We start from the raw sequence: 23,345 nt of genomic DNA on the forward strand, positions 1-23,345 counted from the left end.
GTCACTGAGATCAGTAAGAAGCTTTGATTTCCAGAATCCACACCACAGTCTATTTTTAAGTGAAGTAACTGAACCAGAAAACTGGCTGGAGGTCTCTCATTACATATTCTTGCTTGTTACTTCAAAAATATTTTAGTTGTAGCTATTTCTATTCATGTTTCAATATTAAAGTCATCATGAAAAGGACTTGGAATTATATGTTTTTTTTCTTCTTTCTTTTTTTTCTTTCTTTCTTTTCTTTTTTTTTTTTTTGTAGTTTTAGAGAAACTGTCCATGAGTCCAAATGAAAGACTCATTTGACACCCCAGAACAAATTCCTGAAGAAATCAAGAAGGAACATCTCAGTAGACCAATGTCAAATCAATGAAAACAGAATCTATGTCAACAAGTTATAAAGAGCTCATGTAATATACATGCAGATAACAGAGTATAAACTCCTCTCAGATAACAAGGAAACAAACTCTTGTTTTTGACTATTGTTACATCAGCCAAAGCCTCAAAATTCACTTAACCAAACTCCATCTTTGCCAATATGCTCTGTGCCACAGTGAAATTCAACAAATGCCTGAGAGTATAATCACTCTACCATCTAACCTCATTTTTTTAAAGATCCAGATAAACTTCCTAGCTCAACTTTAAATGGTACTGAAAGCAGTGATATAGCTCAACTTTAAATGGTACTGAAAGCAAACTTTTTCAAACTTTGCCAATTAGAAAGTTGAAACTATAAGGAAACTGAGAGCAGGAACATATTTCTGCTAATGTTTTGGACAACTTTGGGACCATTATTTAGAAGTATTATTAATAGGATGGATATTCTCTATAATTAAAAATAAAGTTTCTCTGTGAAATAGTTTGAAATTCCAAGGTCCTGGAAATCATGTTAATTATGAATTTACTCTTATCAGACATTTTTGAAGTTCTTACATAGTTGGAAAAACTAGAGAGTTTGGGTAAATGAAAATAAAATAAGCATGACACTGAATGTATATAAATCATGTAATTACACATATTGCTCTGATATGTGTAAATACAAATATGGTGCTTTTGTAGTCTATCAAAGAAGAAAATCTAGCACATGTCCTTTTTCTGGAAGAAAGGGATAAGTGGACTACACAACTTTGGGTAAATAATTTAAAAATTAGTATTGTAGTGTCAAGACAAACACACATAAACCGTTTTGTTCAGTATATGCATTTCTTAGAAAGGAAAACTCATATAGGTTGTGTGAGTCAAAAAAAAAAAAGAACATTAATAAACTTTAAAGATCTGAATAGTTTGTAAGTAACTTTTCTCACTTTATGATTCCAAGAGATCTTTCAGGCAAGATATAATTTTGGTAATTGCATATTCAAATATGGTAACTAAGTAAAAAGAAGAGTTATTTTCCCATCAGATATTTGGCCATTGGGATTTCATTCATGCCTGAGAAATGGTATTCTTTTTTTTTTTAAGATTTTATTTATTTATTCATGAGAGAGAGAGAGAGAGAGAGAGGCAGAGGGAGAAGCAGGCTCCCAAGGAGCAGGGAGCCCGATGCGGGACTCGATCCCAGGACCCTGGGATCATGACCTGAGCGGAAAGCAGACGCTTAACCATCTGAGCCACCCAGGCGCCTGAGAAATGGTATTCTTGATACCTCTTTTTCCCTGCCAGTCATAAAAGAAACCAATTACATTTACTGAAAATATTCTATCCTCTACAAACTGTAAACCTCCTCTCTACTCTTTCAGCATTCAGTTTTTTCTTCTGAAAAATTTCACATATTGACATATATTTCACATCAACATCTCTTGATTTTTTAGTGCACCTTAGGAGAAGCTCTAAAATGAATTCATTACATTCATGCCAGTTACCAACTTCCAAACAGTCCTAAAAAAGTCACTGCAATAATAATCCTTTCCTCCTTTAATTCTCATATCCTCAGTCAACTGAATATTTTACCTACACTTCCCATGGATTTAAACCTTTTGTAAGTGAAATTGTAAAATGAAATAAGTCATGCACAGGAACAAGAATCACAAGCCTTCCAATGAATTATGTATTTTTGCATGCAAATGCTTCTGTTTTCACAATACTCTACTGTTAAACATGTGCTCCTCTAGGATTTGCTTTAATCTTATGCTACACATTTTATTGTATATAAGGGTTAAAGCCATTAACTAACCACGTGTAACTCTAATGATTGCAGATTACTAGCATGTTAAGTATTTCGGGTTAGGGAATTCAATTAGGAGCAATTATATAAAATACAGTTAATAGAACATTACAGACACACAATGATAGGAAACATATATATTAATTTGTGTCGATTTAAATTAAAATGTCAAGTAAAAAGTAGCCTTTCTAATTAAAATTGCCTAGTGCTTTTAGCTCTGATCATACACAGCAATGTAATTAGACTTCCAAGTTGCTGGTACCCTGAATGGGACAGCAGAATATAATCAAAGTTACAAGTGACTAACACTACAAGATGCTCTTGTCAAAACTCAGCAAAGCAAAAATTTTACAAACCTGTTGACAATATTACTCCTATATTCTACAGACCCATAATACATTCTTAATATATTTCTGTAGTTTCAGTTTTCTCAGTAATGTCAGGAACATTGAATTACCTCACCTAAGAGCTAATCTTATTTTTAAAAAATTATGACAGGTAAAGATGGAGCACAGTTATAATGACAAAGGTAAATTTTAATTAAAAAAGCAAACCTGAGACTAAATGATATCAATAAACATATGATTTATCAACATCCTTGCATTTTTCTCTTAATATTACAAACAATTTACATGTTTGCTACCTTAATTAATATATATATTTGCTCATGACAACACCTTGTTAGTAAGGCTATCCCAGCACATACTCCTGGATGAGTAAATTAACCCACATTGTAATGATTTGATCCAACTCTACAAGTTATATGCCTCATCCCTGGTTACACCAAACTATAAAAGTTAAAAAAAAAACAAAAACACTGCATACCATGTATATAGCACAACGCTGTAGTCAGAGAAGGATTATGCTTTATACAAATGATAGTGAATAATTGGATACATTTAGAAATAATATACATTATGAATTGCATCTCAGATCACAGTTTGAGATCCAGTTCCTAACTATGAACTCAGAGCTCATGGAAATGCAAACAACTGTGCACATTCCTATTAGGAAAGATTTGGTGGCTCCCTCATTTAATTGCAGCTTTCTTACAAAATTATTTACTTCAAGGGAGACTAATAATTAGGAAATAAAACAAAGCAGTTCAACGTAAACCAGGCATTATATTTAAAAGTCGTCATGCTTAAAGTGTGTAAAACTACGGTGATGTCACAAATAGATAAATCTTAACTGCGTCTTACCTGTAGTAGCAGTATCTTGGTAGTGCTGAGGGTCAAAAAGATGCAAGTCTCTAAATTAGAAAACAGGGGGTGTTTGCACTCCCAGTTTTTAGCAGAGCTAAAGTGTTCTACGTGTAAGTAATATATTGCCTCTTCAAAGTCGTCCTGACAACGGTGTTCACAGGCAATAGTTAGAATTACAGCCCAAAAGCTTGCTGATGCGGCTCCTGCAGCCTTCCGCCTTTGCACAGAGACCTAATAGATGAGAGCATCCTTCTTCTCCCCCCACCCCCTCCTTTTTGCGTGGTTTTCCTTCCTCTGTATCTCAGCGTGCTGGCGTGTCTCTCTGTCTCTGTCTCCCTCTGTCTCTGTCTCTCTCCTCTCTATGTATCTTTCCCTCTCTAATGGAGAGTTACAATTCGGCTTATTCGGCAGACAGTCAAAGAGGACAGGCTGGCAGGCAACTGTGCAGTTCCTCCCCCCCCCGCAACCCCCCGCTGAGACACGTGAATGTGTTGTGAATAAAGACAAAGCCCCGAAACCATGCAGCACGTTACTCCCTGAAAAAGCGCTGCAATGATACTCCGCACTGCAACTCCGCAGACGGCCAGGCAGCCAGGCTAGGAGGTGGACCGCATTCCCCTTGCCCTCCCTCATGGGAACGTGCATCGTAAAGTTTGGCTCAGGACTTTGCTTCTCTTTTAGAGGACCTTGTTTTCTGTGGATAGAAGTTCTATTATTAACTGGCTGAACATCTTGAACAGAGGTGTTTTAGATAGTTTTCTATTATGTTAAACTTGAAGAACCTAGATAATCCCTGAGTTGTTGCCAAAGTGACTGAATTTTCTAACTTTTGAAGATAAAGATCAATTCTGTTAGACCCCAAATAAATGTTTTCATGGTAGTGGAAGATGGATTTCTCTAGTCTGAGTATTCCCGGAGGGACTGAGTGGGAAGGGGTTGGGAGGAGGTAAGCAAACAAACAAAAAGCATCAGTTATCTCACAGGTGCCAAAAATAGAAACTGAGATAAACTAAAGTGAAATTGATGAACGAGTCTGGAAGAACATAACTGCAAAGGAATGAACAGAGTAAATAAATGGGACTCACTGATTCCCTATAGCTATCATTCAGTTTGATAACAGAAAGAGATTCTACTTATATAGTTCATGTTTTGTGGGGTTTGCAAGTATTAATACATGAATAAACACAGGCTAACATATATCCTGCATTCAGAAATGATTTTGTAGATTAATAACCTACAGATGTTTACCTAAGGAAAATTGGAAATTTTCTTTTTCATATTAAAAAAGTTACAGGAAGTTAATGAACTATGGATACAGAGCTTTGAGTTATATACCCCCAGTGTTGGTCCCAACCAATTAATACTCTTAGGATAAAAGTACAATAATATCATAATATTCTAAAAGCACAATAATATAATTCAGACATTAGTTTTTAGAAAATTTAAGTATAAGTTAAAATTAGGTTTATCTAAAAATGCTAAGCCACCTACCATAAATAATGACAGAAATAAATTTTAATTTATTTCTATCCCACATGAAAAAGAAGTATGTAGCTTAAAAATCTGGATTCGAGTTCCATGATCATCAGGGAAGTAAGCTCCCTGCTAATTATCTTCAACTTGCCCAGATGGTTATTCAAGTTGTGGCCATCAAATTGATACCCAGACTTCAGGAAGAGAGAAGGATGAGGAGAATATGCTCCCTATTTAAGGATATATCCAAGAAGTTGCACATGATAGGTCTTTGACCAGAAATTAACCATTTGGATAGAACCAGCTGCATGTGAGGAGCCTGAAAAATAGAGTATCTCTTTGAAATGGCCCTGTACATGGCTCAGAAATCTGAATATTCTAAAAACTGAAAATTACTAAGGAAGAAAGAAACAGTGGGATGTGGGGAGAAATAGCAGTGTCTGCCATACTAGGATAAAGAATAATGGATATTATAAATGATACTGTAACATTTATTCCACCTTTATCCCATTGTATAACTGCAATGTAATTTAGGGAATTGATTCCATCCCCCACAGAGGACCCTATTTAAGCCAATCATGGTAAACATCATCACGCTTACATGAGATTGTTCAGGAACCCAGGCCTGAGACATTCAGGGCATTACAGTCCCTTGGTATTGACAGTCATTTGCTCAACAATGGTATATTTTTAAACTCTGACCCAATCAAACCAAAGGAAGGAGAATTGTTCAATGTGGGAGAAAGGCTTTAGGATCCTGTTTTAAGATAAATATGACAATTGGGAGGAAAGAGAAAGAAATTGAGTAATTGAAGAAATCAATGAAATTTTGGATTAATAAACACAGAAGCCAACACTAACTCTAACCTTGTAGTTATATGCACCAATACACTGCATTTTTAAGCCACTCTGACATGCTTCTCTGTTGGTAACAAAAAGCATTCTCAATTCTACATGAATCAACCTCCCTTATTAAGCATTTGATCTAATTCCTTGTCCTCAGTCTTAACATCATGTGTGAAACTCCAGGTCTCAGTGATACCTATTTTTTTTATTAAAAATAGGAAATATAACGGACTTAGTAAATCTCTACTTCTACCAGACTTTGAAACTTCAGTCTATTTATTTGAAATGGTTTCTAACAATTTAATTTAATTTTTCTAACAGTTTAATTTGGCATTGCATGTGGATTGGAAATCCAATTTATTGATGAGTTGGGGATATGTCATAAATGCAATAAATGTAAATAACTATTGTTTTTATTATAATTATTACTTCTCAGGATTTAACTAGAATAACAGACTATTCTGTGTGCTTTCATCTTGCTTCAGTGTGTAATAATAATTATTATATTTGCTCATGTTGTATATACCCTGTCAGATCCCGCTTTAAGTATTTATACTACATGAACTCATGTAATTTTCACAGCAGCTTAATGAGGGGTATATTACTCTACTCATTTTATGAATTGAGAAATGGAGTCACATACATAAACAAAATTGGCAAAGAAAAAGTCTTAATAGTCATATGTCAATTAAGGAAATTGATTTTATAATAAAAAAAAACCTTCCCACAAACAAAACAAAACACTCCAGGCTCAAAGTCTATACCTGTCAATTCAAGATTCAAGGAAGAAATAATATCAATTAACACAAGAACTTCACAAGTCCTTCCAGCAAAGAGAGTAAGAAGAAACAGTGCCCAATTAAGTTTATGGAGCCAGAATTACCTTGAAACCAAAGCCAAAAAAAGACATCATAAAAAAAAAAAAGGACAAACAAATGTCTCTCATGAACTAAGATACAAATGTCCTTAACAGAACACCACAAAGAAAAACCAGCAATATTTGTAAAGGGTAATATATTATGACCAAGAGAGTTTTATACCGGAATTCAAATTTGAGTTAATACCAAAAACAAGCAGTAGATTTATCATATTAATATAGTTAAAGGGAAAAGTTATATTATTACTTTAATAAATGTAGAAAACTGAAAATTCAACATTCATTCATAATAAATAGCATTGTGTATTCTTTCCCTTTTATTCACCTTTGTTTTGGATGTCTAGCCACTGCAGTAAGATAAGAAAAGAAATATAAGGCAACCAGATTGGAAAGGAAGAAGTAAAGCTATCTTTATTATCAGACAATATGGTTATTAATGTAGAATAGCCTGAAGAATTTCAAAAATAAAAAGGTATCAGAACTAATAAGTGAATTTAGTAATACAATTGTACATGTAAATATACAAAAAATTATATTTCTAGATACTACCAGTGAAAAACTGTAAAACAAAAGTGTACATACATATGCATATATGTATGTGTACACACATACATACATCATTTAAGTATGTTAGCACCAAAAACTTGTAATACTTAAAAAGAGATTTCACAAAACATGCAATATTTGTACACTGCAAACTAAAAAACACTGCTAAGAAAAATCAAAGACTAAATGCATCTTCATTACTTGATATCTTTAAAATGACAATTCTTCCTAGATTGACTGATAGAGTAAACACAATTCCTATTAGAACTGCAGAAATTGACAAGCTTATTTTAAAATGGATATGGAAATATGAAGGACATACAATAACCAAAATAACCTTACCAAAAAAAAACAAAACAAAACAAAGAGTTAAAGGATTTACACTACCTGTTTTGAAGACTTTTAATAAAGCTATAGTAATCAAGACAGTGATACAAGATCAAAGAACAAAAATTGTAAAATGAAAATTTTATAAATTAGAATTTAGTAAAATTTAAGACTTCTATTATTAAAATGATACCATTAAGAAAATGAAAAGTCAAGTCACATTGTTTGAAAAGATACTTAAAAGACTTATACCTAATAAAGATTTACATCCAGATTATATATAGATATAAAACTCTAAAATTACAAGAATAATAATTTTATTTTAAAAAGGGCATTTTTAAAAATATTTTATTTATTTGAGAGAGACAGAAATAGTGAGAGAGAGCACAAGCAGGAAGGAGGGGGAGAAGTAGACTCCCCGCTGAGCAGGGAGCCCGATGTGGGGTTCGATCCCAGGATCCTGGGATCATGACCTGAGCCGAAGGCAGATGCTTAACCGACTGAGCCACCTAGGCACCCTTAAAAATGGGCAGTTTTAAACAAATATTTCACAAAAGAAGATATGCAAATGGCCAATATGCACATGAAAAATGCTCAAAATCTCTAATTGTCAGAGAAATGCAAAGCAAAAACATAACAAAATAAGTACACCCTGACTAGAATGGTTAAAATTAAAAGGACTGATGCTATTAAGTGAGGATGTGGATAAACTAGAACTCTTACACATTGCTATTTTGGGAAATTTTTGGTAGCTTCTTATAAAGTTAAATACACATGATTCAGGAATTCTACTTCTCAATGTAACAACCAAGAGAAATGAAACAAAAAATATTGTCCACAAAAGACATACACAAATGTCCATAGCAGCTTTGTATTAATAACCAAAAAACGGGAAAAAAAGAAATTTCCATCAACATATGTCTAAATCAATTGAGGCATATCTATACAGTGGAATACTTTTCAACAATAAAAAGGAACACACTACTGATACATACAACATGCATGAGTTTATAAGATTCTGTAACATTGCACTTACGTGCAATGCTGGAAAAATGAAAATTAAAATAATGGACAGAAAAAGATCAGTGTTTGCCTGAGGTCAGGGTTTCTTTATGTATGGAGGGGAATATAATGGGTACAAAATGGCATGAGAGTACTTTTTGAGAGGAAGGACCTATTCTAGGCTTTGACTATCATTAGGTGGTGGTTATAATGTATATATATTGTATACATACATTTCTTCAAACTTAATCTACTATGCAATTGAAGTGAATGTATTTTATTTTATGTAAGTTATAACTCAATAAAGTTGACTTAAAAATAAATGAGAAACTGATCCACTGACCATTAAGTAACTTGCTCAAGATCACACAATAAAGAGCAGCACTACAATTTGAATCCTAATTTTTTCCCTATTAACTACTTATTTATGCTGACTCTTGGTAAATTTAGAAATTAGTTGCAAGAATGAGGAATTAAAATAATAGAACAAGGAAAGAGGAAAGGAGAGAATGGTGGGAACTAGAATGGCATTCAAATTTGAGATCATTCCGAGGATATGAGCTCCCCAATCCATATTTCTCCACGGTGTCTTTCTGAATATTTCAGTTCTCACTGGAGATGATTGATTCTTACCCTCTTATCTAAAAGCTTATTTTGGAGGTGCCTGGGTGGCTCGGTTGGTTAAGCGACTGCCTTCGGCTCAGGTCATGATCCTGGAGTCCCGGGATCGAGTACTGCATCGGGCTCCCTGCTCAGCAGGGAGTCTGCTTCTCCCTCTGACCCTCTTCCCTCTCGTGCTCTCTATCTCTCATTCTCTCTCTCTCTCAAATAAATAAAAAAAATATATATTTTAAAAGCTTATTTTTAATTTCTGCTGATTTGTCTTAGCTCAGGCTGCCATAACAGAATACAATCAACTAGGTGGCTTGAACATCAAGCATTTATTGCCCCCAGTTCTGGAGGCTAGAAAGTCCAAAATCAAGGTGCCAGCATGCCCAGCATCTGGTGGGGGCCTGCTTTCTGGTTTGCACACGGCCATCTTGTCCTTGTATCCTCACATGGTGGAGCAGAGAGGGAGAGATTTCCTCCTATTTTTATAAGGACATTAAGCCCAGCATGGAGGATCCACCTTCATGATCTAATATAATCCTAATTACCTCCCAAAGACTCCACCTGCTAATACCATTCCACTGGGGGTTAGGGTTTCAGCATATGAATTTTGGGGGGCAGCAAACATGCAATCTATAACCGTCATCTTTCTGCTTTATAACTTCTTTCTGCCCTAAATCCTCATGAAGTACTGTTTTACGGATCTCTTTCTGCTTAATGTTTTCCACTCTCTCTAGTTCAAATTCCCAAGAGAGGAAATCTGATTGGTCCAATAAATTTGGATGAAATCACAATAGTCTTAGAGGTCACAGGCAAGCTATTGTTCGGCTTTCCCTGGGTATGGTGCCCAAACTTAGATTCATTAGGTGTGGCATATGAGATGAGATTTACGTGGTTTAAAAAAAAAAAAAGGTTGCCAGATGGGATTATAAGAGTGGTAACTGCCATTATTAGGTTCAGTTTCCTCTGAAGTAAGTGCTAATATTTCTGAAAGGAGTATGTATATTAATATATTTATAGGTGTATGTATGTATGCAAACATATAGACACACATATCTAGACATACACATATAAAGAAATATATTCCTTTTGGACAGCATAGATCCTGATAACTTTATAGCTCTAGTCCAGGTGAAGGCCTCACATTCTTTCTTTCCCCTATCCTCCCCTTTTTTGTTTTTATTAAATTACTCCTTTTTGCAACTTTAATGAATATGTGTGTAATTGCGTGTGTGTGTGTGTGTGTGCGTGTGTAGTCAGATATACAAAGAAATAATTTATTCTTCTTAGATGTCACAGAAAAATGTAAAATGTTCTACCTGTAGATTCTTTTCTATTGAAGTGGGATTCTTGACATGCAAATAAACAAGATTGCTTTTAATTTTTAAGACTCTTAAGAGAACACTGAATTTAAATTTGCAGACCCATCCCAAGCCTCCTACCCTCAAAACTCCTCCACAAGTCAAATTAGTGAATGATGACCCCTAAATAAATAATTCGAACAACAGAAGAGGATAATGAGTAAACATTAGTCATGCCTACTGAATGGGGTGAGCATAGTTCATAATTTCTAGTATTATAAGAAAAACTCATTTCATTTGGTCTTGATTTTTGTTTTCTGAATAAATGAAGAAAAACCATACAACTATAAAACTGTAAAATAAAGAAAATTCAGCCTTACTAAAGCTAAATCTGAATTAGCAATTTTCTTATTACAGGGCAGAAAATATTAAGTCAGCACAATGAAAAAAAGAGAGAGGAGAGAGAGAGAGAAGGGCAAACCGAGAAACAGACTCTTAACTACAGAGAACACACTGATCGCTACCAGAGGGGAGGGGGGTAGGGGAATAGCTGAAATAAGTAATGGGGATTAATGAGTATGAGTATACTTATCCTAATGAACACTGGGTGATTAAAATAAATTTTTTTTAAAACATCAGCATAGGGGCGCCTGGGTGGCTCAGTCGTTAAGCATCTGCTTTCGGCTCAGGTCATGATCCCAGGGTCACCCCACATCGGGCTCCCTACTCAGCAGGAAGCCTGCTTCTCCCTCTCCCACTCCCCCTTCTTGTGTTCGCTCTCTCACTGTGTTCTCTCTGTCAAATAAATAAATAAAATCTTTTAAAAAAATCAGCATAATATATAAAATTTTAGTGCAAAAATAACCTTAGTGAGCAAATAGATACTCTTGTATTTGGAAACAGCATTATTACTATTCTTCCATGTAGGTAAGAGTGGCAAAGTTGGGCAGGCAGGATGGTCCAAATGTTTTCATTCTGTGCCATTTTGAATAGTAAATGTCAGTGTGTTACTACCAGCTTGGCCTTTCACTTTTTTAACTAAATCCTTGAAGTATCATATTGAGTACTACTAATGAAAGGAAATATAATGCCTATGAGACATCTTATTTCCAACTGGTTAACATCACCACACATTTTTGCAAAATTAGTTAATATAAAAATAAATTCCCTGTAAGTTCCAACCCTTGGTCTAAGTTTTGTCTTCTAGAGACCGATTAAACTCCACTTTATATACTGGTTTATGTAATGTTTGAAAACAACTCTCATTTACTGCCTCACTCCCTTGCCCTACCTTTCCCTTGTTTAAGCAAAACATGACTCATTTTCACTAATTTCTCACATGACATTTTTAATGTATCTTTTATAATTTTACCCATGGTTGAACCTGCTAGAGTAGGCAGTTAGACACAAGCAGAAGGGGAGAAAGGAGGACCTTAGATGGCAAGTTGCTGGGGACCACCCAGTCTCCATCCAGAGACCAACCTGTCTCCCTTAGACCAACCCCTTTTGCGGTTAGCACAGTGATAAGCCAAAGACACTGGCGGCAGGGGCTTTCCCAACTCTGGACCATGCACATTTAAGGAAAATCTTGTCTGCGAGTACCCCCAAGGCTGTTATATCATTATAATATTATTTGCATTGTGGATTTAGCCTTCCCACCCCTTCCCCATGGGTTTCACTCAGGTGCTCCTGGGAAGAAGGCAGACCTGAACATGTGCAGAATGGTGGAGGGGAGGAACCCAGAGCAGGTCCAGAGGTAATATAATAAATGACGAGAGGAGTATGAGGAGATCCAATAGACCCCCATAAAAAACAAAGCAGGCTGCTACTTACCCATGGGTCAACCTGCCCCTCTGTCTCTGGAATGTAGTTTCACTTTGCTAAATAAAAACCTTTACTGTTATACTCTCTATGGAGTCTCTCGACTGAATTCTTTCCATCTAGAAGTCAAGAACCAAGCAACGCCACAATCCACCACCTGGTAACAAACTCACTACAGTTTGTTAAACTTCTTTGAAAAGGGGGCGCCTGGGTGGCTCAGTCGTTAAGCATCTGCCTTCGGCTCAGGTCATGATCCCAGGGTCCTGGGATCGAGCCCCGCATCAGGCTTCCTGCTCCGCGGGAAGCCTACCTTTCCCTCTCCCACTCCCCCTGCTTGTGTTCCCTCTCTCGCTGTGTCTCTCTCTGTCAAATAAATAAAGGATCTTTAAAAAAAAAAAAAAAGGAAAAAAAAAAACTTCTTTGAAAAGTTGTGTCCAGATTCAGTAGTTAATTTTATTATTACTACCTACATAATCTCTGTTCTCCCCTTTCTGGTAACAACATCTAGAATTCCTATTGGATGCTACTCAATTTTGCCCTCCTTAACTCATCCTTGTGTCCAAATGGTTGAAGTGGAGTTAAACTACACCACTGGGCACAGCAATTTGATCAGAGATGCACACGTGGCCTCAAGATAAACTTTTCTGAGCTAACCTGGCATTGAAACTGGAACTACTGAGGAAAGAAATCTGTCAGCACTGCTAAGCCACAATTCTAATGTTGGAATAACAGGTGGCCATCTTGCTATTATATGTATTTTTTCTGAGAAATAATCTACTACAGAGGAAAGAAAAGAAGTAGAAATGGATCTCTCACACCACCTAGATCCATTCGAGAATGAGGCCTATCTTTAGACTTTTCAGCTATTACAGACATAAATTCCCTTTCTAACTGAAGCCATTTGAGTAAGAGTTCTTTGAATTGAAACTTGAAAAGTAGCAGAAGAGATAATCCTCAAGTAGCCTGTCATATGTAGACACTATGTTTTGATGGACCTGCCTGGGATTCAGCCATCTTGACTTGCTGCCCACCAGACATCTCCCTCTTTTAATATCCCTGAGAAGGTATTTTATTATACCTAAATTCAGGACTACAGGCATACTTTTATTATATTTTATATCATTAGTTTCAGAAATTAGCTACCCTAAACAAGCTTTTACTATCTTCATCCATAGTATTTACTTATAAATGTTGAAGAGGATACGTAGCAGGACATCAGAAACTAGCTTCAGATAGAAATGGATCTATTAATTGTGCTCTGAGTGGAGTGGTAGTTACAGAACTACATACTATATCAGGATATTAAATTGGAGATTTCAACTGAGGCACAAAGACAGAGCAAATATAAAATTGCACAGTCTGGCAATTTCAAAGGATTTAACTCTTAAACATCTTTCAATCACACTATGGTTATAAAAAGAGACAAAAATGAAGAAAGGAGAATATTTCTGTGGGGAAGATTTCTTTGGGAAAATGGTGCTATATATTCCACCATTCTCTGAGTTCTGTGAGCTCTTTAGGAAATTAGTAGAACCCAAGGAGGGGGCCTTGGGAACCTCTGATCTTATAGCTAGCCAGTCAGAAGTATAGGTAAAAACTTGGGCTTGAGACTGGTTTTAAAGTTGGTAGTGGCAGGCGCAGGTACGGACGGTCTTGTAGGACTGAACCCCAACATATGGAATCTGATGCTATTTCTGGGTGGATGATGTCAGAATTGAATTGAATTGTAGGACACCCAGCTGGTGTTCTGAGAATTGCTTGTTGGTATGAAGACCCCACCCCCATACTGGAACTGGTGCCAGTTTTATAGATAGAAGCCTGACAGATACTGATGCAAGCCACTGTAGTTATACAGATAGAAGCTTGATATATACTGATGGGAGCCCCACTGCAGTTAAGGGGTCTCTGCCTGAGAAATCTGGAGGATTGATAATGGGCTCCCCAACTGGTGGCAAAACAAAGGAAGAGTTTCTACTGCTCTGGAATTTACCTGCATCCCCACAGTCTGTCAGAGTATAGAATGTATATGTGTTTTTCATGGCCAGATGTTCAACTGGAAGGAAGGAAAAGGAAGAAAGCAAGGAGGGAAGAGAGGGAGGGAGGAAGAGAATGGGATGAAGATGGAGTCAAGGGACAGAGATAGACAGAAGGCCTGGAGCCATTTCAAAAGATATACAAGGGCTCCTGGTGGCTCAGTCGTTTAAGCGTCGGCCTTTGGCTCAGGTCATGATCCTGGAGTCCCGGGACTGAGTCCTGCATCAGGCTCCCTGCTCAGCGTTCAGTCTGCTTCTCCCTCTGACCTCTCACTCTCTCTCTCTCTCTCTCAAATAAATAAATAAAATCTTTAAAATAAATAAATAAAATTAAAAAGATATCCAAGGAGAATGCCTAATGAGAGTTTGGCTAACTAGACTAAATTAAATATAAATATACTATCTCTAAGAAGGTTCAGAAAAGTCAAGGAGCAGCCCCAGTTTTCACCTAGGGAAACGGAAGTAGTCCCTCTCTGAGTTAGTTGAAAGGATCAGTAAGAGATAAAAATAAAGACGCTTCCTGATCTCATCACACAGGTCCTGTTTCTTCACTGTACCAGTATCTTCTTTCATTAAACCTCATTACTCCATCTTATACACATGCATGGGGTGGAAAACATTGGCAACAACCTTACTAAAATCCAGATGTTCTCTATGCTTTCTCTTACTCACTTTTGGTTAGACAATTTAGGAATGGAAATAAAATTAGTTTGTATTGACTAACTTTGGTAGAACCATGTTGCTGCCAAATAAACATCACTTTCTTTTCTGAATATTTATAAATATTCTGATTAATATTTAATTCTAAAGTTATTAAAGTGACTGATGTCAAGTTTATCAGCTGTATTTGCTGCAAGCCACCTTACTTTCAATATTAGGGTAACTTGAATGTGTTTCTTAAGTGGTATCAGCATGAAAAGGTTTCTGAATGGCTTTCTTGAGGACCTGTGAAGATGAAGATCAATGATTAAATTGATAAAATTTTCTGGAACCACAGAAGTCAATTTAGACAACTTTCTGTTTATTTGTTTTTCTTGCATCATTCCATTGTTGAGAGTGATTAGGTTGAGCAATAAGTTTTCAAATATGATGTACTCTTCTCATACTGTAAAATATTAATGATGTGCTTAATGATACTAATCCTCAAGTCACCTAGCTGTGTTTTTGATAAGCCAGAGGACAAAATGGTTTGGTTTGATTCCTTCCTCTTTAGTTGCCTATGGCATTTCATGAATATTAAGTGGCTACACTATCACATAACTATGTTTTTTTTCAAAATTTGTATAGTAGTTTGTCATGGAGGGTAGCATTGAGGATACTGACAGAGTAGAATAGTAAAATTGATCTTTACAAGCCACTATTTTAGTTGTTCTATTTACTCTTAAATTTCTTAGACCGGCCATTTTACAATTAACTAGAATGCTCAATTAATTGGAACGATTTTTCTGTACTAAGCTTTTAAAAGGAGTTCCTACATGAAGAAGAAAACTAAACAATGCATAAAGCTTTCACAGCAGCATTCTTAACACAGAGTAGACACTCAGTAACATATGTGGGACAATTAAATGAATTAACAGGAATTTAATAACAAAGTAATCACAAAGCAATATTCTCAATATAAATCCTATTCCTTCAAAATATATCTCTGAATAAATAGAATGAAGTGTTTGTACAGATTGAACATATATAATTGCCAATATAACAACTTTTTAAAAAGATTTATTGAGGTATAATCGACATAAAATAAACCATACCTAAAGACTACAATTTGATAAGTTTTGACTGATGAAACCATGATCACAATCTAGATGAGTTTCCTCTGCTGCTTTGTATTACCTCCCTCTGACCCCAAACTCTCTTGCATCCCCAAGGTAACTACTGGGCTGCTTTCTGTCACTATAGAGGCGTATGCATTTTTGAGAGTTTTAAAAAATGAAATCACATAATATTTAGCAGGGTTTTTTTGCAGGGGGGGAGGAGGTCTGGTTTCTACCACTCAGCATAATTATTTTGATACTAAGACATGCTGAGTGAACTAATAGTTTATTCCTTTTTATTCTTGAGTAATATTCCCGATTATATAGATTTGTTGTTTTGGTTTATCTATTTATCTATTGATGGACATGTGGGTTTTTTCTAGTTTTTGACTATTACAAATAAAGCTACTACGGATATCCCTGTCCACGTCTTGATATGAACTATGCCTTCTTTTCTTGTGGTAAATCTCTGGGATTAAAATGACTAGATCATGGAATAGGTGTCTGTTTAACTTTATAAGAAACTGCAAATTCTTTCCAAAGTAGTTGTACCATTTTACATTCACACCAGCAGTATATGAAAGTCCCATCTCTTCCACATAGTGCTAACACGTGGTACATTCAGGGTTGTTGTTGTTTTGCCATTCTAAACATACTGAAGTTGTAGTTTTAATTTGCATTCTCTTTCTGACTAATGAAGTTGAACTTTTTTCATACGTTTATTTATCATTCATATAACATTTTTGGTTTAGTGTCTGCTTAAATCATTTGCCATTTTTTATTTGTGTTTTTTTATTGTTGTTGAGTTTTGAGAGTTTGTAAAATATTCTTGGTTCAAGTCTTTTATCAGATATATGCTTTGCAGATATTTTCTACCAGTCTCAAGTTTCTTTTTATTCTATGAATGTCTTTTGACATTCAAGGAATCTTAAATAATTTTTTTATGGATAGTACTTCAGGTGTTATATCTAAAGTATCTTGGCCTATGTCACATGGATTTTTATCTATACTTTATTTTAGAAGTTTTATAGTTTTAGGACTTAGACTGAAGTCTGTATTTCATTTTGAATTAATTTTTATATATGGTATGAAGTATGAATCAGAGTCCATTTTTGTGTGTGTGCATGAATGTCCAATTGTTCTAGCATGATTTTGTTGAAAATACTTTCCTTTCTCCACTGAATTATCTTTGTCCTTTATAAAGAAATAAGTTGTCCATATATGTTAGGGTCCATTTCTGGACTCTCTTTTCTGTTCCACTGATTTATATGCCTCTCTTTATGCCAAGGCTACACTGTCTGAATCATTACAGCTTCATAATAAGCCTTGAAATCAAATAGTATTAGCTGAACCCTCCAAACCCTCTTCTTCTTTTTCAACATTGTTTGGCTTCTCTGGAGTCTCTGCATTTCCATATATATTTTAGAACAAGCTTGTCGATTTCTACCAAAAAACTTGCTGCTACTTTGGGATATCATTCAGTCTATTGATCCATCTGGAGAGAAATGACATCTTAATAATATCAAGTCTTTCAACTCATCAACAAGATATACCTCTTTATCTTCTTTCTATCTCTCATGTTTTATATTTTTCATTGGATAAATCTTTCACATCTTTTGTCATATTGAACATTGAATATTTCATAATTTTGGTGCTAGCTTAGAGGGTATTGGGTTTTACACTTCAATTTCCAATTGCTATTATATAGAAATACAATTTCTTTTTGTGTATTGTTTGTAGCTTGCATTCTGCCATCTCATTTATTAGTTCTAGTAGTTTTTGTAGATTCTTTAGAATATTTTCATAGAGGATGCTGTCATCTGTATATAAAGATAGAATTATAACTTCCTTTCCAAGCTGAAGTTCTTTTACTTCTTTTTCTTGTTTTGTAGCTGTGGCTTAGAACCTCTAGTTCATTCCACAAATACCTGCCTTTTTCCTGACCTTAGGAAGAAAACATACATTCTTTCACCTAATATTAAGTTGGCTGTAGGTTTTACATAGATACTTTTTATCAGGTTGAGGAAGTTCCTTTATATTCTTAGTTTGCTGCAGATCTTTATGAGGGATGTATGGTGAATTTTTTTTTCTTTTTTTCTTTTTACATGAATTGAGATGACCATAAGGCTCTTCTTTTTTCTTTTTTAATTTGCTAGTTTGGTGAATTAACATGGACTGATATACAAATTTTAAACCAATCTTATATTCCTGTGACAACTCCTACTTGACCATGATGTATTTTGTGTACTGTTGGAGCACATCAATAGTGTTGAAAATTCTGTTGAAAAACTTTGCATTTATATACACGAAGGATATCAGCCTATAGTTTTTTGGGGGGGAGGGAAGGGCATGAGGGAAGGGAGAGGGAGACAGAGAATCTCTCAAGCAGACTCCATGCTGAGCGTGGAGCACAACATGGGGCTCAATCTCACAACCCTGAGATCATGACCTTAGCTGAACTCGAGTCACATGCTTAACTGACTGAGCCATCCAGGTGCCCCTATAGTTTTCTTTTTTGTAAGATAATTCAGAGCTTGGGAAGAAACCTGAGATATATTTCCTCCTCTTGAATTTTCTGGAAAAATTTGTGTAAAAAGAGTACTACTTCTTTCTTAAATATTTGGAGAAATTCACCAGTGACACCAATGGACCTGAAATTTTCTTTGTAGGAAGATCTTTAAGTACAAATTCAATTCCTTTAACAGACATAAATCTATTCAGGTTTCTTCTTGAGAAACTTTTACAGTTTGTATCTTTCAAGGAATATGTCAATTTCATCTATGTCATCGATTTGATAGGCATAAAATTATTCATAATATTTCCTTATTATCTGCTTAGTATTTATAAAATATGTCATAACGTCACCTCTCTCATTCCTAAAATTGGTAATTTGTCCCTTATCCTGATCAGTCTCCTTTATCCTGATCAGTCTGGGTAGAAACCTCTCATTTTTGAGAAACCTCTTCAATTTTTTTTAATCTCAAAGAAGCAGCTTTTGGTGTCATTGATTTTTCTATATTGTGTTTCTATTTCTATTTTATTATTTTTTGCTCTGATTTTTATTATTTTCTTTCCTCTTTGGGTTTTATTTGCTCTTCTTTTTCTAGTTTCTTAATATAGAAAGCAAGATCATTTATTGAGACTTTTCTCCTTTTCTGATAGAGGTAGTTAGTCCTATAAATTACCTTCTAAGGACTGCTTTTGTGATATTCCACAAGTTTTAATAGGTTGCGTTTTTATTTTCATTCAGTTCAAATTGTGTTCTAATTTCCTTTTTGATTTCTTTTTTGATTTGTAGGTTCTATACAAGTATGATATTTAGCTTAGAAATGTTTGGGGATTTTTTATACTTTTTTATTATTATTAATTTCTAATTTATTTCATAGTGGTCAGAGAATATACTTTGTATGACTTGAATTCTTTCAAACTTATTGAGACTTGTTTTATGGCTGGTAATCTTAACTCACAGTCACAGGAAATTGTGAATTTTACTTTGTTAGATACTGAATATTTTTATATTCCTGTGTATATTTTTGAGCTTTGTTTTACAATGCAATTAAATTATTTAGAAACATTTTGATCCTTTTTATTCTCGCTTGTAAAATGTTAGGCTGTACTAGAGCAATGTTTTGTCTAATTATTCCCTAGTAGTGAGTCTAGATCCTTCTATGTACTCTACCCAGTGCCCCCTGAATTATAATTTTCTCCAATCTGACTGGTAGGAACAGCTACATGATATTCCCAGTCCAGGACCAGAACCAGCTCTCTTCTCATTAATTCTTTCTAATGGTTCTTTTTCAGCCTCGTGCAATTTCCTCCCATACACTCAGCTGAATACTTGGTGGAAATCCTCTACAGATCTCCAGAGCTCACTCTGTGCAACTATCTCCATTTTGGTTCTCTGTCCTATGAACTTCAGGTACCTTAATCTTTCTTGATTCTCCTCTCTATCTCCTCAACTCAGGGAGTCCACAAATCTTCCCTTGGGCTTGCCCTCGCTGCACCATAACCTGGACACTCTCTTAAGGCTGTAAGCTGGGGAAAACACAGGACTGACCTAATTGTTTACCAACTCTCATGGGTCACAGTTTCTAGTTGCCTGATGCCCAGTCCTGAAAACTGCTACTTTAATTTGTAAAAATATTTTCCCTTCATTTTATTGATTCAGATAAAAGATCATATTTGGTTCCTATTATTATCTTGACCAAAAGTGGAAATACCCTATTCCACCATTTTATTTATTTTATTTTATTATTTTTTTATGTTATTTATTAAGTAGGCTCCATGCTAAGCATGGAGCCCAACATGGGGCTGAATTCACAACTCCAAGATCAAGACCTGAGCTGAGATCAAGAGTCAGATGCTTAACCGACTGAGCCACCCAGGTGTCCCATCCACCATTTTACACCTGCCAAATTGGTAGTTTAATATTTCTCAACCTAATATATATCTTATATTTAAAATAAAAATTGCTCAGTTAATCTCATATTACCAATATGGTTCTGGAGATATTCTAATAAATCAGAGGTTCATATTCTATATTCTAAATATTGACTCTCTCCCCCTCAATATTCCTTGATTTATTGGGGCCAGTTTTGAAAATTGGCAACATACACTTTAGGTTAAAATTTAGGAGTCAGAAAGAGTATAACCTAGAAAACATTGTACCTTTAGTTTAAAAATATTTAGTTACTAAAAGATGCCGCTGACAGCTGCCAAATGACAGAACTTGTGTAAAGAACTTGATGAACCAGATGAAATCTTTTTATTTGAGATGAACATTGCTACTACTTTTTCTAATATCCATGTACTGAGCTAAGATTGCCAACTTATTCTACCTTATGTAATATCATGAATTATCTCTTCAGCATATCTGTAATTATAAGTGAAACTTACCAAATTTCAAAAGCAGCACCCTAAAACCACAGGTACTATATCACTTAGTTCAATTTTAGAAAAGTCTTTTCTGTTTTCTTTGCCATGGTTACCAAATATGAGAACTCAGCTAAAGTAAACTACCCTATTCCTAATGTTTGCATTTGTTCACTCACAATTTAAAAAATTAAAAATTACATATACAAATTGTATGTTATTTAGATGAAGCTTCACCTTTACTGCTTCACATCCTTACCAGATTTTATACTGTTTGTAACTGCATAATCACTTTTCTGTTCTTTGAACTTCCTATAGCATGATATGTCAGCATTCAAGCCATAAAAAAGGAGGAAGGAAGGACGGAAGGAAGGAAGGAAGGAAGGAAGGAAGGAAGGAAGGAAGGAAGGAAGAAAGGAAAGTAGAAAGGAAAGGAAGAAGGAAGGAAGGACAAGTATTGAGGGATGCAAGAGCTCTACAAACTTAAAAAAGAAAAGAGGAACCAAGTCTATTATCTTCTATAAAGTATGCCCAGCTGTTCTCTATTCTCTGTACTTCTCCCATTTTATTTCTGAGGAAAATTAAGTGACTTTTTTATGGGTATAATATCTCCTTAGCTACTTACAGACAGTAGAATCTGTATGGCAGATTTTTGCATCTTCATGATGGATTTTTTTTTTTTAAATTATATCAAATGAGATCTGCCATTACCTCAAAGAGAAGCAATTTTGCTTTCTCACCGTTCAGTGCTAATATTGTGAATTTATTCACTGAAGCTAAGAATTTCCCTAGACTGGCATTCTTTAATTCACTTTACAGATTAGTTTTTAAAAAGTCAGTGGTCTATGAAAAATGAAATTTAATTCACAAAATGTGTATTGTCCCTACTTCTAATTTATATTCTCCTTTTTTTCTTAGCTATCTGCATTTCCTTCTGTAAATTGTCTCTCTCACTTAGCACAGAGTATAGCATTTCCTGTTATGAAAGTCTCTTTAATCAATTCCAAATACATCTCTTTAGGTTTTGTTTTCTTTCTATAAAATAGAGATAATAGTACTTACCTCGTGATGTTATTGTGAGAATCTGTAAAGAATCTGGTATATAGTAATGCTCAATAAACGCTAGGTACTTCTTTTCCCCCCATTATTCTCTCTCACACTCCCTAATACAACCCATCCTTTAAGATTAGACAGATAGATATTGTTCCCTCACACCATTCCTTGCCTCCATGCCATGGCTTATGCTGGATTTCCTACTTACAAAACTTCCACTCCTCAGAAACCAAATTCTTACCACATTTTACAAGAACTTGTTCCAATTCTGTTAAGTCTTCTCTGCTAATCTTCCTTTATTGCTCCCTCCTCTATTCTTCTTTAGGGCCTGCTTCCTAACTGTTTTGGCACCTAACAACCAACTATCTTCTACACAGTTTCAATACATAATGAGTTACGCGTGGTTAGTGTCTTATCTTTCCAATAAGACTGTCTACTTCTTAAAGGCAATGATTCCTTTTCATTTCCTATACCCACCACCCACCTGCTTCAAACTTTTTAGATATTTAACAGACATTGAATGAACACGTGAATGAAAATATAACTGGGCTCTCACTATATACAATTTTTCAGAATAAACTAATGATAAATGCAAAAGGAGGAATGATTTTGCATATTGTTCAATGTCTTTTCTCCACCAGCACATCTTGGTTTTTCTCAAGTGTTAGGTACTTTCTTTTGTCCTTTACTTTCAAGTTGCTTTCTAATGGCACCACTTTCTCACCTGATGCTTCTGTCCTAGTTAAGGCTCTTTGTGTTGTACTATAAATTCTCTCTCCTAAAAGTATGATTGCTTTTCTTCCTCAGGCTTATTTCCCCTCTCCTGAATAACATCTGTGATCGGAATCATCTGAAAACAGGTGACAGTTTAGAGCTAATTAAAAAAATATATTTTAAAGAAATATTGCTTAGTTACAACTTAGTTTTGGTGAGACTAACAGGAATAGCCATAATAGGTGCATGCTGTCAAATACAGTAACAAAAAATAAAGAATGAAATTTTGTCCAAAATATAAACAAGGACATATTATCCCAAACGTGTGTGTGTGTGTGTGTGTGTGTGTGTGTGTGTGTGTGTCTCAGGGATGGGTGGAGGGCTAATATCTCCATTGAGCAGGTCACAATATTTCTATACAATGTTAATAACATAATATCTATGCTTGCTTTATTTTCTTTGGGGATTATTCCTTTGTGAAAATAGTCAAAGACTTTTATAAAACCAAAGTTTTGTCTCTTTCCCATCATCAAGCTTTACCCAAGGAAAAAAGACAGAGATATTTAATTTAGCTTCTAAATTCTATTGCCTGTAATTTGAATATTTTCATTTGCATAGGTGTTGAACTCCTAACACTAAGGATAACATAGAAATTTCAAGACTGTATTACATGGTAACATTTGTCATAAGCCAGGTGATACTAAACTATTCCTCTAGCAGAACAATTTTTAAATCAATCCAAGTATAAATA

This window comes from Zalophus californianus, chromosome 5 (assembly GCF_009762305.2).
Source record: "Zalophus californianus isolate mZalCal1 chromosome 5, mZalCal1.pri.v2, whole genome shotgun sequence".
Classification (NCBI taxonomy): Eukaryota; Metazoa; Chordata; class Mammalia; order Carnivora; family Otariidae; genus Zalophus; species Zalophus californianus.